The 19,175-nt window shown below is 36.8% G+C and overlaps 1 protein-coding gene across 2 annotated transcripts in view; it reads left to right on the top strand.

Annotated features, from left to right (window-relative positions):
* Positions 1-2,391: 2,391 nt before the first annotated feature.
* MARCHF1 (membrane associated ring-CH-type finger 1) overlaps positions 2,392-19,175 on the top strand; it is a 158,552-nt gene continuing 141,768 nt past the window's right edge. Inside the window, exon 1 of one of the 2 annotated variants that reach the window (XM_057419178.1) lies at positions 2,392-2,480. The gene's annotated coding sequence lies outside the window, so the exon portion shown is untranslated. The remainder of the gene's footprint in view (positions 2,481-19,175) is intronic. The other variant, XM_057419181.1, reaches the window with a different exon arrangement.

Genomic DNA, 19,175 nt, shown 5'->3' with positions numbered 1-19,175 from the left:
GGAAACCCTTCAGCCATTTTGGGCAACCTGTGCCATTGGCTGATAACCCTCACAGGAAGAAAAACCCCAACTCTGTTTAAATGGGATATCTTGTATTTAATCTGTGCCTGTTGCCTCTTGTCCTTTCACTGGACTCCCTTACTCTCCCCACCATCAGGTATTTATAAGCATAGATAAAATCCTTCTGAGCCTTCTCTTCACAAGGCCCCATCTCTCTTAGCCTCTCCTCATACAAAAGATGCTTCAGGCCTTTAATTACCTTCATGCCTTTTTGCAGGACTTGCTCCAGTAAGCTCTCTTGAACTTTGCAGCCCAGGAACTGGGCACGACATTCAGGAAGGCTTGCCAGTGCTGAGTAGAGAGGAAGGATCAGCTCTGTAAATCTGCTGGTGATACTCTTCCTAATTAGTCCTTGTTGTTTTGGGCCTTCTTTGCTGTGAAGGCACGTTGCTGGCTCATGGCCAGCTTGTGGACTGCAGGTCTTTTTTTGCGAATGTGCATGGGATTTTTCCTGCCAGGGCTTTGCAATTGCCCTTTGTTGAACTTCAAGAGGTCAGTTTTTGCTCTTTTCTCTAGCCTGTCAGGTTTCCTCTGAATGGCAACACAACCCTCTGGTGTATCAACTACTTGCAAATGCATCTGTGAACTTGCTGAATGTCCATTCTGTCTCACCTTGCAAGTTATTAATGAAGGTGTTGAACAGTATTGGCTCTCGTATTGATGCCTGGGATGTGCCTTTGATGACTGGCCTTCAGCTGCACTTCGTGCTATTCATGCTCTATAGAATATTCTTATTCTATTTCATGTTTCATCAGTTTGTCAGGGAGGAGACAATGTGAGACAGTGATGGAAGCATTGTTGAAGTCAAGCAATCCTTGTCAATTGAGTCAGCCTTCACATTGTAAAAAGTGATCAGGTTGGTTAGACACAATTAGCCCTTCTTGCTTCCACACGCTTACTTCTCCCAGACACCTTCTTGTCCTTTTTGGCAATGCTTTTCAGGGTTATTTTCTCCACACCTTTTCCAGGGATTGAGGTGAGGCTGTGACTGGCCTGCAGTTTCCTGGATCCTCCTTCTCACCCTTGCTGAAAGTAGGGGCAATGTTTTATTTCTTACAGTCCTCAGTACGTCTGGGGGGATGGATCTGTGTGTGTCCAGTTTGTTTAAATGCTTCCTGACCCGATTACCCTTCATTGAGGGAAAATCTACCTTGCTCCAGGCTTTCCCACTGGTCTCAGGGATGTGGGATTTCTGGGTAGTGGTTTTAGCAGTAATGAGTGAGATGTAAAAGGCATTCACTGTATTGGCCTTCCTCATATCCTTTGAGATATGTCTGCATCAGCAGACGGTCACCGTTTTCCATAGTCTTCCTTATGCTGCAGATAACATCAGTAGGAACATTTCCCATTCCCCTTCAGTTTATGTGAGCTATCCTGCCTGTGTCTCTGATCCCAGTGAAGTTTCCAGCTGCATGCAGAGCACTTAATTCTTCCTGTTCCCTAATCTGTGTGCATTAGGATAGAGGCTCTTTGAAGAAGTACAAGAGCATGCTGATTTCTCAGAAAAGATAGGATAGCTTTCACCATTATTCTTCATGGTGGGCATTTCCCTGTGCATGTGGACACAGTTAGGGTGGGACCCCTTTAGCCCTGTACTTTTTGTTTATGAATTTCCTCCTGTTCACATTGCCCCGTACTCTTTGCTTGCTAACCTGATCCTTTACTTCCTCATTTCATTGCTTGTCATCCTTTCCTGCTCCTGATAATTCCTACTTTGAAACTGTCATCGCTGGTTTGGCCAGCCTGTTGGAAAAAAAGAGGTTTTTCCCCTTTAGGTTGATACCATGTCTGCTAAACAATCATCTGTCCACAGGTTTAGCTGGCTTGGGTCTTTCTGGACAGAGCTTTTAATTGTTGCCGTCACAAGACAACTATTTTAGTTACATGTTTTTGGTATTTTACTCTTTGTTTTGTGAGCAAATATTTGTAAAAACATTGTTAGTGAACAGATTAAGTGTTTTGGGATATTTTTGTTTTATGAAGTTTTATTCTTGAATGGTATTCAAGACAATACCATATGGGTTACTGGCTGTGAAAACGCTTTTTCCATTAGTGTGGCTGATAGAAGGAAAATCATTTATGGTTTTCCTATGCTCAGGTAGATCAGGGATTAATCTTGAATTCACCTTAAATCAGACTGAGAGTCTGTAGAAAAATGAATGGGAATCAGTATCTGGTATAGGATTTGATAAAGGTTATTTAAGACTACCTTTTAGTTCCAGAGTTGCTATTTTAGGTTGTACCATCTGGAAGATACCAGCACTTTTTTCTTTTATTAAGTATACAATATTTCAACATGATATAACTGGTTTTACATGCGACTTGTTTCTGTTTGTTCTAGGAAATGAACCCAGGAAGTAATGTGAAGGGCCATGTGAAGCTCTGTCATAGCAGAAATTTTCTAAAAGATTGCTTTACCTGTAAGTTCTTTTTAGTTATTAAATGTTAAATTATATTCATACTGCTGGAAAAAAGGGGGTTTATTTTGGCATTTTGACTTGCAGCTTGATTGTGAAGAAAACACTACCAAGTGCCTTATGTTTAATGCCTCCTATTATTAACTTGCTGTATTTTAGTAAAGAGCAAACAAACATTTTTCCTCTTCTATTAAGGTTTTAAATCTAATGAGCAAGATTTTCATGTTGAGTCACTATAGGTTATGCATCCACTGTGACGCGTGTAAAACTGCAGTAGGTAATTTTTCAGAAATTCTTTTAAAAATGAAAGAAAGGCAGAAAACATCCAAACCTGTATGACAGTGTGAAACTTTTACACTAAAAGTTCCTTAGAAAAGGTTGCCTATGCAGATGCCTGTTATGACTCAGACCTCTTTGGGGGTCGTCGTCTTTTTTCCAGAGTTGTTAAGTTATATAGTAGTGCCCTTTACAGTTGTGCCACTTCTTGTGCCATTGCACAGCAAAGCCCAGTTAGGAATTTAAACTATTTTTTTTCATATTGACTGTAATTATCTACATCAAAATACTTCAGCAAGTGAGAGGCATGAACTTGTCCTCCTAGTAATACTGCAATAAAAATATTAGAAGATCTCTTTTACACAAAGAACCAAAAGCATTAGACTATGGCTTTTGGCATATTTCATGTAGATGGTGGCGGGGCTGACAACAGAATTCAGAATTTGGTAATCCCAATAAAGAGTTATAATGTGAAAATATATAAATATATGCTTAGAAAGTATATCTTGACAAAGATTGGTAGTTTACAAGCTAGAATTTAACCAGTAGATTAATTTTCTCCCTTGTGTAGGTAATTAATGTAGCTTAACAGCATCTATTTTGCAAGTTCCTGTAAACTACAAAAGGGAAGGTACTAATTAAGACTGTTTGAAAGCTGATAGTAGCTGTTTAATACTTTAAAAATAACAATTTCAGATTTTTTTTTTTCCTCATTTAGTAGCCTCTTTTTAAGTAGCAGCAACTTCTATACCTGGGCAGCTTAGGTAATTTAGTTTGATATTACCTGCAACCAAATAAAAAATTTACAAACACTAGTCTTCCACTATTCAAGCTCTTCATGAAGTGTCAGAAAATGTCCTGATATTTATTTCTGATTTTCTTCTAAAAGTGCTTCTTTGACTTCATAGTTCTTTACTATACTGTTATAACTTGAAACGTCACAAATTAAGGGCAAATACAAGAACATCTGTTAGAAATTAGAATCTTAGTTCGCACTTCATGTTGTAAAGTAAAAGCTGAACAATATTGGCTTCATTCTGTTAATAATCACACAGTACTGATGAAACTTCATCAATTGCCCTGTGTTATTTTAAATGTATTAAAATGACTGAGATGATGAAGCATTTCCTTTGGTTTTATCAAAGAATTTGGGAGAGGATATTCCAGGATATTTCAAGGAGACTTTTATGATTAGTCAAGGAAGAGAGATGAGGAACTGCTGCTCTGATAGTGCTGCCTTAATGACTGGATTTGTCAGATTTTCAGTATTATCTGGTAGGCTTAATTATTTAGCACTAGTCAGGCAAGTGAATTTCCATTATCCTAACAGTAACCCAAAACCAAACAAACTGAAGTGTGATTGAGTTAGAACTGGCTAATTCATTTCAACTTTGTCTTCTCATTCAGTTGCTCTGTTTGTCTCTTCATTTCTCTCTGAGAAATGCAAGTATTTTATATATGTGTGTGTGTATATATATACATATAAGTTTGAATGCATGAGTGTGTGTTTCAGAGCTATTTATACTCAATGAGGATAAGACAACATTTGGGACAAAAGTACAGAAGTGACTGAGAAAAAACTTAGGTGAGAACATGGTGAAAAGTCTTTGACAGGATGCAAAAGCTGAGTGTCATATTGCATGCTGAGCATTGAAGTACATTTGTAGCTTCCCGGATAACAAATGCAGTACTTTGAGTCCTGTAAATATGCTTATTTTCATGTGATTTAGTAGCTGGACTGAATTTGAAGACAAAACAGTAGAAAAATGTTTGGGTTTTTTTTCTGATCTAAATGTTTGCAACATTGTCTATTACTGTATAGTTACAGGCAATTCTGAAGTCTGGTAAAAAACCTGGCAACATACAAGTACAGAGGCATATTTTATTCCCTTGGCATAAGAACTGACATTATATTTACTCCTCCCAAGTGCCAGTGAACCTCTTTCTGGTACATGTATTGAGCAAATATTCACGTACACCAAAGGTACCACAGTCCTTAACTTCATTGCCAGAATTTTTCCTATTATATAAGGCATTCTTCTCTTGGTATAGCTTCAGCTTTCAGAACCATTGAAGATACTTGTGTACTTGATGTAAAAATTGTTTATGTGGTACCACTCTTATATGGTGTAGCAGGTTGCTTTGAACCCCAGGAATCTGAGAGTTTTGGTGGGCTAGAGCGAAACCCCCCTGCCTGTACTCCTTAAAGAGATTCACATAGGCCAAGAAACTGTTGGTTTTTAAGAAGTACTGCTACAGACTGTTTTTGCTAAGCCTGTTGCTCAAGAGTTATAATAATCTGTCATTGGTCCTTACCACTAGTGGGCATTTATGCATTTTAATCTGCACTTGTGGTGTTTGTGCTGTCTAATGCCCTGGCAAGAGTGATCAGAACTTCTACTATGTCTCTTTGCCAACACACTGACTGTGTATTCTTTCATGCATCTGGATCATATGCAGTGGAATTATACTGGGAAGAATGCACTTCTGCTTCTGGTATATCTGTATTGAAATGCTATCAGTACCTTTATTTCTTTATAAATCTTTTATTTGTGCAGTTTTGACCATAGGCATTTGCAGATGCTGAGGATATTATTGACAGTTTCTGCAGAAAATTCTTATGGGGTAATCTGAACATGAACAAGCTTGTAAGCACTGATTAGACATATATAATAGTGGTTTCAGAAGATTGACATCAGTTAATACAGATTTCTTTTAAGCATTAGACATACAGGTTTTCAGTAAGTCTGCCTACTTTGGCAGCATGCTTAAGAGAGAAATACTGAGAAGGAGACAAGGTTCTAGAGATTGTTGATTTAATAAGGGCCTGATAAAAGTAGTATAAAAGTAATAAAATAAGATAGTTCTTGTTTGGAATAACTTCTGACTGGTACTATGTGCAAGCTAGAAAGAATAATATGCCTTATTCAATTAAATAATGCTTGGAGAACTATAGACAAGCAATTCTGGTTCTGTTTTCTTTGAATTCTCTTCTGAATTGGTTGTAAATAAGCTAATGAAGCTGTGACATCACTGTATTTTCACAGATGGCTGGAATGGCTTATTTCAAGTCCTCCTATACACCTCTATATTTAGTGCTTAATCTATTCTCTTCTTGTTAAGGAAGTGGGAGACAGTATCACCAAGAAATGTCTGAAAGCAGTATAGATGCAGCTTCCTACTGAAGTCTGCAACTGACTTTATACTTCACATACTCAATTATCATACTGGTATAAACAGGCAAGACAACATGAGGAGGAAAAAGAGTATTGTTGCTACATATACTGAGCACAGATTGCTACAAGAGACAGAAATCTAACATTTTTTAATGACGAGATAGTTCCAGCTAATTTGTCTCAAGTCTTTGATATAAAGAACTCCATGTCATTAATTGTGATATTCATAGAATCATGCAATAGTTAGGGTTGGAAAGGACCTTAAGATCATCTAGTTCCAACCCCCCTGCCGTGGGCAGGGACACCTCATGCTAAGTCATATCACCCAAGGCCTCGTCCAGCCTGGTCTTGAACACTGCCAGGGATGGAGCATTCACAACCTCCCTGGGCAACCCATTCCAGTGCCTCACCACCTTTACAGTAAAGAACTTCCTCCTTATATCCAATCTAAACTTCCCCTGTTTAAGTTTTAACCTGTTATCCCTTGTCCTATCACTACAGTCCCTAATGAAGAGTCCCACCCCAGCATCCCTATAGGCCCCCTTCAGATACTGGAAGGCTGCTATGAGGTCTCCACGCAGCCTTCTCTTCTCCAGGCTGAACAGCCCCAACTTTCTCAGCCTGTCTTCATACGGGAGGTGCTCCAGTCCCCTGATCATCCTCGTGGCCCTCCTCTGGACTTGTTCCAACAGTTCCATGTCCTTTTTATGTTGAGGACACCAGAACTGCACACAATACTCCAAGTGAGATCTCATGAATGCAGAGTACAGAGGCAGGATCGCCTCCTTCGGCCTGCTGGTCATGCTCCTTTTGATGCAGCCCAGGATACGGTTGGCTTTCTGGGCTGCAAGTGCACACTGCCGCCTCATGTTCATTTTCTCATCAACCAACGCCCCCAAGTCCTTCCCCGCAGGGCTGCTCTGAATCTCTTCTTTGCCCAACCTGTAGCTGTGCCTGGGATTGCTCCAACCCAGGTGTAGGACCTTGCACTTGTCATGGTTAAACTTCATGAGGTTGGCATCAGCCCACCTCACAAGTGTGTCAAGGTCCCTCTGGATGGCATTCCTTCCCTCCAGCGTATCAACCGAACCACACAGCTTGGTGTCATCAGCAAACTTGCTGAGGGTGCACTCAATCCCACTGTCCATGTCAGCGACAAAGATGTTGAACAAGACCGGTCCCAACACCGATCCCTGAAGGACACCACTCGTTACTGGTCTCCAGCCGGACATTGAGCCATTGACCACAACTCTTTGTGTGCGGCCATCCATCCAGTTTTTTATCCACTGAGTGGTCCATCCATCAATTTGATGTCTCTCCAAATTAGGGAAAAATATTGATTAAAGTATTTCTGTTACACATTTACTTTATATGGGAATATTCCAAATAAATCAGTATTATAAAATTGGCTGTCACAATACACGGAAAAGTAACTGTATAACTTACTGAGTAACTGTATAACTTACTGAGATTTGTAGATCATGGTAGCAGTTACTTCATGTTAGTATCAGTTTTGTAATTCTTATGTTTTTCTTTCAAAATGAATTTGCATGTATTATTTTAATTAATGTTAGCTGGTAAACAAATAAGAAAACAGAAACCTTGTCATACCTCTTTTTTTCCCCATGGGTGGATTGTTCTGTGTTCAGCTAATCGCTATCAAAATAACATTTCTGTCTGGTGCTTAAAGTTAAAATTTCAGGTATCTTAACATGTTCTATGAAAAATAAGTAGTAGTGCAAATTCTACTTCTATTTATAGATACACAAAAATTTCTGAATATAGCCATTCATTTTGACAAAGTTAAGAGCACAAGTGTTCTGTTTACACAGACAAAATGGTAAATTAGTCCTCTTTATGAAGGACATGTTTGCTGGTGCAGTGACAAGAGTTGGTCAATTTCTCTGAATACTTGCCTTGCTGGATTTCTGGAGCACATAGCGTTTTCTCTTATTCTTCTCATGCCCTCTGAAAAAAAGATTCGACTGAGATTACAGGGTTGGGTCACTGGTGAGAGTCCAGTGCAAGTATGGCAAAAGGTGAAACTAAGACAGTTGAAAACCAAAAGACGCTAACGAAATCAGTAGTAAGAAGGTAGAGTGCTGTATATAGGAATTGGTGAAGAATAGCACAGGTTTTTTTTAATTTTTTTATTTTTTGTAGAAGATTCCAAGACCCTAAGAGCACATTAATTTCCAAGCAGTGTCTTACACAGCTTTAAATAAGGTTTCAGTTATCACTGGAGATGAATCTTCCATTGCACTCCCCATGCCTTTCTTTTATCTTTTTGAACTAAACTTAGAATTAACTTTAGTATTTTAATGGGCATATGTTTTTGTGTCAGCTTTTGTGAACATATTTAGGAGAATACAAGTTTTAGTTGTATCATTTTTTAATATTGTAAACATCTTCCTAATCATAAGCTATGACAAAGCTATCTTTGCCATATAACAGAATTATTGTGAATGTCTTTTCTCTTTTGCTTTATTACTAATTTTTTTATTAAAGAATATACTGAGGAATATAAATTGATATATCTGAACCAATGACCCTAAGAAATAACAACAGCTATCCCTAGTGCTGCTTGTTAATTTACTTTGCTGAGGTATAATTTCATGCCTTGTTAAAATTAGTCGTAACTGATTTGCTGAGGATGAAACAAGGGGACAGGCTCAGTGTAACAATACTTAATACCTAATTTCCAGCAGTAGTACTGAAAGCAGTGGTCAGGAAAAAATGTCCTGTAAGTTAAGTGTGATGACATGGGAAAGAGTATCGATACAATTAAACTGAAATATTTTATCCTTTAGGGTCAGTATGCAGTCATTCATTAGCTGCTGAACATAAGGAAAACTGAAGAATTGTGCAAGCTGCCTTGGAAATTGAGGTTGATAGCTTATTGTGGAATAAGCAATGCCAAATTTGAAAAAGTACTGGTCAGAAAAAAAGAAATAAAAGACACACAAATAGAAGAAAATAAAGTGATTGCAAAGAATTCTCAGGAACTGAAGATAAGGTACTTGATTTTGTGAATAGAAACAAAACTGAGCTCCGTTGGGAGAGAAGGGAGGGAATGGTATAAGGAGTACTTCTGACTAGAGTGTTTTGGGTTTTTTTTTTTGATTGGTCTAATGTTTTTCATATTTAACTTAGTTTATTTTCAGTGTTCTGAAAATACACATTAATTCTATAATTCTTCTTTATCAGTAAGAAATTTCTGGTTAATTATGTATTGGTTTACAGAATGTGTGGGTAGGAATTACGAATGCTTTGATTCCCTCGTTTAGCATGGTATGGTTATAGTATATGGTTCCAAATTATGCAACAAGATTGGGATTCACAGCCCCTCTCAGGCTGAGCTTGTGCCTCTCCCTCTTGAGGTGACTGTCTTGACTATGCTACAGAAGTAGCTTGGAAGGGAAGGAATGAGTGCTGTTATGCAGCCTCTCATTTATACTCCACTTGCTTATTATACTTGTAGGATATTACTCCACAATTAGTCTGTTAGTAGGAAAGGATACCTGGAATTTAGAGCCAGTGAAAATAATCTTTGCTGAGTCTGTTTGCCCATAAATGTTTGTCTTGCAAACAAGATTAACACACTTTAAAGCAAGAGTCATAATGGTCTTGGAAAAAGTGCTGAGAGAGTCCTCTTTAGCCTAGTTCACACCACTTAACGGGTACAGCAATTTTGGATGAGATACAGTATTGTTATACTGTATACATCTCATACTAGGCTTCGTGCAAACCCCTCTTGTTTCAGCTTCCTAACAGATGAAAGGTTTGGCTCCTGTATTTATAATCTGCACAGTGTAGAGGCATTGTACTATTATAGAGGTGTAAGAGGTGCAGCAGAAAGCCCTCTGTGGAACTTTGTGAAGAGCTTGTTTTGACCCACTGAAAGCACAACACCCCTGAGAAACCTCATGTGGGTGGCGAAGCACCTTACAGTTTCTTTCTTCATGTTGCCTATAAGTTGGTGTGTTTTGTGTCTCCCTCCTCTAAAGGCAGGTTTAAGGGTGACCATCTTGGGAGATGGCATTCTTCAAGGTCATTCTTGCCATAGTCTACTGATACAGTCTGGGTGACTCTAACTATCTTGGCTCTCTGTGCCTTCCCCATAGCTACAGGGGATAAATACAAGTATTTATTATGTAATGAACCAAAGACAGCACTGTTTTTGTTTGTGGCTGATTCATACAAGAATGATCTAAGGATTCTCCATTCCTGCTGTCACCTCAGTAGTTTCCTGGAAAAACGTCTTAAGTTCATGGCTCTAAACTTGAATGTGAAAGGCAAATTCATACTTCTGTAATGATTTTGATTGCAGTTTATTGTTGTAGTCTATTTCAGATAAACTTACACTGTATGAATCATGAAAATTTACTGGCTAAAAAGGAGTAATAATGTGAAGAGGTGATTTTGCTCCAGAAGGAACTAGTTCTGCATTAATGTCAGGTCTTATGTGGCTGGTTTTTGTTTGTTTGTTTTTTTTTTTTTGTTTATTTTTATATCATGCAGGCATTGTAAAAACACTGCCTTTCAGCTATGCAGTAATCTCTGATAAGTTGCGTGTATTTTTAGATTTTGTATGACTTCTGTACTCAGGCTTTAAGGTATCATTTTTATACAGCTCTTTGTGAATAGTTTCAAAGTGACCATGAGTATAAGCAGAAGGTTTATTTAAGCAGAAAATAAACTGAAGAACAACATCAGTAATGACCGTCAAACTGGCAGGAGGAGAGTGGAAATACTGATACGTTTCCTATGTGCATTTCTCTTTCTGTGAATAATCACAGTAAGAAGTCAATAATCTAAAGGTAAGCAAGCAAACAAAAGTAGTCTGTTCTGCTATCTACAGTTTTCTGTTAACTAGGAGCTAGGAAGTATTAACAGTTCATGGAGTTTTTTGCTTGACTAGCCCAGCAGTGTACATAGTATGTATTGTACAGAGCTGCACAGATCTTGAGAAAACAAGGTTCTGTGAATTACTGCCACCTCTCATTACTAGCATATTGGGCCTTTCCAGGTTCTGTTATCTTGTTAATTAGCGGTAAAACTGGAAAAATACTGTTGGTAGGTGGTATTTGTGTTTTAATAGCTAAAATAAATAGTTCTAAATGGTAGTTTGTAGCTAGAATTTCTAGAAGGTACACCCTGCAATGTTCCTTGGTCATCTGGTTGGGGTCATGGCTGAATTACATCTGTGCGTTTCCCGCCTGTATGCAAGGGTACCCTGCCAAGGCACCTAGCATGTGGAAGAGAGGAGTGGTGGGTTTTTTGAAGGGAGAATCTGGGACTGTTGCTACATTCCCTGTAATACACAAGTGGCCTGTATACATTGAACCCTTATCTGGAGTGCTTAGGGTCCTGAAGGCAAACTCTAGCAGTTTTTTGAATGAACACCGCTGAAAGTTTGAGCTACAATGACTTGAATCCTTACCTGTCTCTCTGCTGTATCTCAATCTAGTGATCTGCTTTCATTGCAACTTGGAGAAGATCATGTAGGGCTGCATTTACATTTACGTTTGCACGGAGAGACAGATGCGTATACACAGTTTCATATAGTTCAGGTTTAGAAGTAGTACACTGCTTGCAGGTGGTGCCTAGTGTCTTCTGACCAGATGATCTGGACTCCAGGATTAGGTAGATTACACAGATACTTCTTTGTAGAAATTCGGAAGGTACTGGTCCTGGAATGTTTTTTAGCATTCATTCAAGAATTACTACTAGAGTGAAAATTTCCATTGATTAACTCTTGTGTAAAATGTCCATAAGGTTAATTCCTGAGGCCAAGTTAGCACTGATGAACCGCTGTTAATTTCACTGGGTATGAAATTTGTCCAGACATCTGGTGTAATAGAGGAGAGTAGTTGCTTTGAAGTGTAGGCTTCATGCACTTTAAGTAGCTAAGGTGAGATGGTACATATATACTTTCCCCAGTGTTTATTAGTCAAAGAAAAAGGATTGCAGCTCTTCTGCCACCAGGTATACTCACTTGGTAATGGAAGTATGGGTGTGTTGTACTGGAACTGGTTTTGTGTAAAATAAAAGTTGAAAGCTGATGTTCAGTTCTTAAGATTACAAAAATAAAAATGAAAGAACATTTTTCTAGACTGAAACTTTTGTTTTGGAAGAGGTTGTGTGTATTTTCTTTTACGTTTTTTGATATTTTTCTGTCTAAGCAAATCACACTTTTAAAATGGAGCTAAATTTACAAAATATAGAAGACCTTTGCTTAAGCAGAATTATCATGAGAGAAATGGATGTAAAAAGAAGCCTTTTTTTTTCCCCTGGAAGATTTCCATAATTTATGATTTTTAAAATAATCCACATAAAGCAATTTTCAAAGATGTCACCATGAGTAATAATTATATTTAATATATACGTTTAAGTACAGCTGTGATAATAATAATATTATTGTGAGGTGAAGTGTCATGTTAAAGACTTTGAAGCAGGAAGATGTGAACTCATCTGGGGAGATGTGTTCATAACCAGTAATAATTAAAAAATATTTTATTAGCTCTTACAAGTCTCATCTGAGATCTAAATTTAGATTTAGCTAATTTATCCTAGAAACTCTTCTTGCAACAAAATGTCTAGGCGTCTTCTAATTCTTAATGGTTTTGTGGCCTTAACTAACTTCAACTGAATTCTTTGCTCTAATTTTGTGCCTTATGATAATTCCAGTATTTTACAATTCATGAATTTTCTTCCTTACAATTTCTTTTAATAGGCACTTGCTTTCTGTCCTCACAAAGTTCTTAATCTAGTTTTTCTATGTATCTTTTGTTACTTTGTCGTTGTTCTTAATCATTAATCTCCTCCAATTAAACAGTCTGTCCTTTTCATCTCTTGTTTCTGCAAGTGGAAGTTTTGAAGATTCCTTACTCTTTTAGTGAACCTAATGGGGTGGGAGTGTCATGGTGAATATTTATGACTTTGTAGCAACTGTCTCTGTGAAACTGTGACAGTTTTCTCAAAAAAATGGAGAAAGCGAGTACATTAATAGTTTTACGTTTTGTTTTTGTTTTTTTTCTGTCTTGTATGGGGTTTGGTTTGTTTGTTTGGGTTTTTTTTTTTTTTTCTTTTTATTTTTGTTCATTATTTTTGCAGATTCATCTGCCCGAGTATCCCTTCCTTTTGTTGGTTATACAAAGCTTTGATTTGGTACTATTAAGCTGTACCTACAATATGCTTACTTTGTTTATGCTAGAATGAGTCATAGCAATAGTTTGTCTTGTTTATTGCAATAAAAATACCCTAATACTCATGCTAAGCATTGAATGCTTAAACATGCAATTGTTTTCACAATTAATTGTGGCCTCTGAATGGAAGAAAAGATAGTATTTGCATAGATTGAGCACTGTTGCTATTGCAAGAAATGGGAAGTGGGAAGGGTAATAAAGCTTCTTTGAAATCAGTGAATTTGTTCTCCTTTTGACATTTTTAACAAAGCATTGGCTGTTCGTGGTGATATTCCCTAAAAGTTCAGATTTTAATAAGACCAGATTTCTAATTTTCTAGATATGACATGCATATAAAGGTATTTTCTTTTCCTGTAGGAGTGCCTACTGTCTAAATACATAAAACCCACATGGCTGAAAATAAGGTTTTACAGTTACAGAATTTTCTTTAAGCATAGCTTATTTGCTCGCTCTTTTATCCCTTGTATCCTGATTGAAAGAATATTTCTGAAACACCAGCTTACAATGAAAGTTGTAATGAAGTGCAAAAAAAAAAGTGAATACTAGTTAAATGAAGAAATCACAACCATAACTGAACAGATAGCATACGAAGGCAGGCACTCATATGTGCATCCTACTTACCGTCTTCCACTCTAATTCAGAGGGCCCCTTTCAGCTTTTGCTTACACATATACCACTGGGGACTCAAGCCTGGGGGAAAGTGGGGAACTTCAACACTTTTCTAAAGCAAATATAGTTCCAAAAACTGCAGCGCCAGGGCTCCTGATCTAAAAACAGATTTGTACCTGCTATTAATTGGATCCAGGGGTGGACTTAACAGCATGCAGCCAAAAGGGAAAATTTTATCTGTGCGTCACAAATGTAATGAAACTTCTTGACCCAGTGCCACTAATAGCTCTGGCTTGTTTGACACAATCTCTCATAGCTTTTTTTTAGGCTAGCAGGACAGCAACATCTTACGGCTGTGAAAAGTATTTCATTCTTAGCTGGGTAATGGGAGAGAACAAAGCTGCTTCATTCATTGCTTTGAGTCTTGTAGACACCAGCTTTTTAGTCTTGCTGGTAAATGTGTGTTATTGTATTGTTATTATGAGTCTTACTCTCTGTTGTGTCCGTTCTGGTTTCCTTATATCAGTGAGCAGAAATCATCTTGCGAGGAGTCATTTTTTTTAACTGCATTTGCTATCTGAAATGAGAATTTCAGTGGGATGAGAGAGCTATGGGTTTTCATTTAAGTTTACTGCTTATGCTGGAAAAAGCCAGTGGAATAAGTTTAGGTGATAAAATATGTCGTTAGGGGGCTGTGGAATATTGGAGGAGGTGAGCAGGAGCAAACTAGGAGAAAGTTCTACAGTCTATGAGATAGAATGTTATTTTAAGGTAAATGATCCTTAAAATACTAAAATTTGCAAAGTGCTTATTAATGGATGATGCTAGAAAAAGTGTTAATCAGAACAAGATGTGCTTCATTATTTCTTGTAAATATTTAAAGTTGTGGTCTTTGTTCAAGGTGCTTTTATACTTACCCTTCTGCAAAATATGGACATGTTGTGTATGCATCCTTTTCTTGAAGGAATTTAACAATTCAAAAATACTTTCCCCGCCTAATGTTTGGCTGAAATGGAGATTTTGTTAACTTTAGCAAACGTTTAGTTTCTATTTCAAAATTATTATTTTTTTTTTAGTTTTTGTTTGACCTGAATTGGTTTCATTGTTTTTATGAAACATGTTTGATATCTAATGTGTCTTTTTTTTTTTTTTTTAAGGTAAAACTGATACTTACTGAATTCTGTTTAAAGATAACCATATGTTGTTTTTTACAAATATCCGTTGGATTTCCCAACAGTTTCAAATAGTTTTCACTGATGTATTCAATGGTTATCACTTACGTATACAATTGTTTGAAGACATCACCGATGTATATGCCTATTTTTTTGTGCATTGAAGAAACAGGTTTTCTACACTTACTAGCTGGAGTTTGTGTAATACGGTCTGATATCTACATATAGTGTGTGCTTTTGAGATCGATGCCACCCTTGTGTTTTTGCCATACTGAGTATCTTAATGACAATGAAGATACATTCCCTGTTTGCAATATTTATTAGTAGACATTACTAGAAAATATCTGTAAGCTTATGCTGTGAATGTGCAGCTTTTCATAGTTTCCCACTGAAAAAAAGCTTCTTAAGGGGGAGAGGAAAGTTAGAATTCAAATACATATGCCAGTTTCCTTTTGCATCATTTTCAATCTGTGTATTGACCCAGTGTCAGTGTATTTTTAAGAGTAGACCTTTGCTAAGGAAGAAGCCTGTGATGCTCATGCCAAGGCTGTGATTTTTCTCCCATCTTCAAGAGTGGATTTTAAAATTCAGAAGTTGATAGATTGGAGTGATTTTCACCTTGGATGTGTTACAGTGTAATCGAGCTTTTAGAGATGGGGTGTCCATGTTGCTCAGAGAATAAGAAATAGCCTTGCAATCTGAACTAGTGTGAACAAATGATTAACATGCTTTGCAGTCCTACAATAAGTTAAGCTGATTAGTGTGTAGAGAGGCAAGTATCATAAATGCCCAGTTTCCAAGTAGCTGTTTAACCCTGATGCTATGATGATAAGAATCACGCAAACTATTGGAAATCTTATTTTCATAAAGCTGAGCTTCATAAAGGTGGGTTTTCTTCAGCAGAGCATAAATGGTAACTGAACTGTTGCTAGTGTTGGAAGGCGTTGTAACAGTAAATTTGAAGAACCATGAAATTCAGGGTTCTGTGTATATATATATATATAAAAATATATGTATAGGATATATGTTTTGTGTTGTATTCTTACACTAACTTCTAAACAGGGATGAATTTTACTCTGTAGTGATTATACGTGCAGAAAACAGTTGTCAGAGTTGTGTCATCTGTCCTTTTCTAGCTACCGATTGTATGCTGACAGAGGCTTTAAAGGCTTTTATAACTGTTATTTTGCACCCCAGCTTTCTAGAGATTCTTAGAACTGTCATGCTGTAAAAATGTGTGTGTTAGCTGCTAATCTGGTAAAATACTCAACAATGTAAAATGAGCTTTTTGTCAATATGTGATGTGAAGAAACTGGTTAGCATTATGGCATATGATGGGGGTAGTATGTCTTGCTTCAATCCTGAAATTGTTTTTATTACCTGTTTTTAAGAAGGAGATTGACAAATCTGATCCTTTGCTAATTTAGGCTTTTAATAACCTCTTCTGACTCTTTAAAAAAAGTGCAGTATTCAGTGAGACAAGAGAAAACTTTTATGTGTCCGAAAATGTTCTTGGGAAAGATGTCTTCAGAAAGTGTACTGGAGAGTGACTATAATATTTTCCTGATTGTTGTTGATTGACATGAGCAAACTTGTGCTCACCAAAGGTAAAATACTTGTGCGGAGAAGCTTGGCACCCAGAAGTGCTTAGTGGAACTTAAAGGAACTGTAGCTAGTACTGGGTCTTCTCAGGTTGGATTTATTTCCAGTGCTTAAGCATTGGTGTGATTATAGAGCTTTTCACAGTATCCTTACACTGCACAGGACATTTCTATAAAACTTGTTACTTTTATGAGGTATTGAAGAGAACTCAGCTATTTGTTGAAGCTTGAAAGAATGGATAAATGTAATAGCGTATCCCATTTAATCTTACCTTCCAAAGCAAAGCATCCAGGTAGAGATAAGATGAAAGTATGATTAAATTAATCTTGCAGTGTTTAGAAAGCTGGTAATGAATAACACAAAGAAATATATTAATTAAATCTGCGGTAGTATTGTGTTAAGTGCTTTTAGGTAAGATTATAAACTTAATCTCATGTTTTTTCTCTTGTAGTTTAATAACACTTTTGAATTCTCTCTATCTGGGGAAAATGAAGAGGGATGAAGAAGAAAAGGCTTGTTTATGTGTAGGAAAATGCTGTATCACACATTCTAAACTGAATTATTTTTATTTAATCATAAATGTATTCCATGTTTGTTAAAGAAACAACCTTTTCTGATTTCATTAAGCTTCTCAGACATGCAGACTTTCAGCCAGGGAATGTGCTTTGTTTTGAGCCCAGTCAACGATCCCTATAAAAATGTTTAATTAACTCTTTGCCAATGTCAATATAGTTCTATTATACTCAGAAGGCAGGATAAGCTCCCTCTGGTGGCTCATTTACATTGACATTCTGTTCTTTCCTTTAGTGCGAAGAAGGCTGCTGACCCCAGGTATCAGTCAGGTATCAGTTCCTTGTGGACTTACGTTTTAACTGAAAAACATCAATAATTCTTTTTACAGAATGAAATAAGAGCATTTAAATTCACAGCAGTTTCATTTTGTTAGCAAAATAAATGAAGTGGTACAAAGTAAACAAAATCGAATGACTTCCTTCTAAGTCTAAATTGCACAATACGTGAGTAGCAGTAACTTAGGAGTGGCACCCACTTACAATATCGCTTACTCTTAAACTTAGGAAATATTTGGATACCAAAAAAATTATTCAAGAATGTGAAGTCTATGGTTTTAAAATGGTTTAATCCTGTAGCTGAACTACAATTTTGAATTAAAATGAATTCTGGCATGAGAATTCATTTAATCTATTTCATAGCAGTAAAGAGAAGCATTTAAAGAGAGTGAGCATACCTGTCACTTATGTGTAGTCATCTTAAAATTATGAAGCCAGGAGACTTCATGGCTCAAAAACCACCGAGTTTAAAGTGAATTTGCCACCTCTGTAATGTTAATTTCCAGAGATCCTTTCAAATTCCACATTGTTGTAATTTAATGGGATCCTTATCATACTGGCAATGAACCGTTCTCTCTCTGAAGCAGTGAGAGAAGTATCAAAGCCAAACAACATGCAGACTGCGCAGAATGTTAAAAATTTGGTTCGATACAGATTAATTCTTTTTTTAAGCTATTTTCAATAAAGCTGATTACTGAATAGAATATAAAAAATTCAGAGAAATTATGGTTATTGGATTATGAATATTTAGCCAAAGGTAAAATTCTGTCCAGCTGTTTCTGAAGTAAAGGAAGGAAGAAGGGATCACAGGGGATGGGAATAGGAGGGAAATGGAGGTATTGTAGGTTTATAAAATAGGGATGTAAAAGAAAGTGACAAATACAACATAATCAGCAACAGATACCTGTAGGAATTTGAGAAGAAATGTATTATAAAATGTTTTGAATGAATATTCATTTGCATTTTTAAATTAGTATCTTACATTTTTGTACGTTAAACGTTCTAGCAGCTGAGGCTCACAAAGCAAGTAATCTTTAGCAAACATGGAGAATCTCTAAAAGTAGACTTTCAATATTCACACAGATGGACATGTTTGTAAGATTTTATTTTGATGACAAATTGTGCGTTTTTCTTCATTCTTTGACAAATAATGATTGAGAGCACAGTTCATAGTATAATCTCCAATATACTGTGCACCTGCATGTCTGTGTTAAAAACAAACAAACTTGGTCTTTTAATTATATGTTGCCAGTAACAAAAGCAGTTGGGTTAGCAAATAATAATTTCCTATTGTGCAGGTTTTTTGGAACAGTTTCCCACTGTGTCCAAGCTCAGCATCTCCTTGATGTTGGTGGTCAGAACTTCCAAGAAGTGAGATGCCTAATTTTTTTGTAATATACTTTTTAATGGCATAGGTTCACTGTGGAGGAAAAAGGCCCACAACACTTCATCATTTAAAAAACAACTAAGCATATCACGCTCTTTAAGGTCTTTATTCTGGGTAACTGAAACAGACATAGATGGGATTAAAGAGATTATTGGTTAACCTAGAAATGTCTGACTTGAATCTCAAATTCACATGATTTAAAATGCAGAATTATTGGCACAGTGTCAAAAGGCAGGTTGACTTGAAGTTTAACTAGACAGGGAAATACACACTACAGAAAAGGTCCATTTTAGTACCTCAATACCACTAGTTTTCTGTCAGTGCTTTTATCAAAGAGGTAAGTGATTATCATGACAAAGCAGAGCCAGGTTTCGAGATTCTTAATCCTGTTGCTCAGAGGCAGGAAAAGAATTTTTCTAT

Source organism: Pezoporus wallicus, unplaced genomic scaffold, assembly GCF_028554395.1.
Source record: "Pezoporus wallicus isolate ANWC-B61680 ecotype Strahan unplaced genomic scaffold, APGP_CSIRO_Pwel_v1 contig_2384, whole genome shotgun sequence".
NCBI lineage: Eukaryota > Metazoa > Chordata > Aves > Psittaciformes > Psittacidae > Pezoporus > Pezoporus wallicus.
The sequence above is the reverse complement of the archived record's forward strand: the minus strand, read 5'-3'. Positions and strand labels throughout refer to the sequence as shown.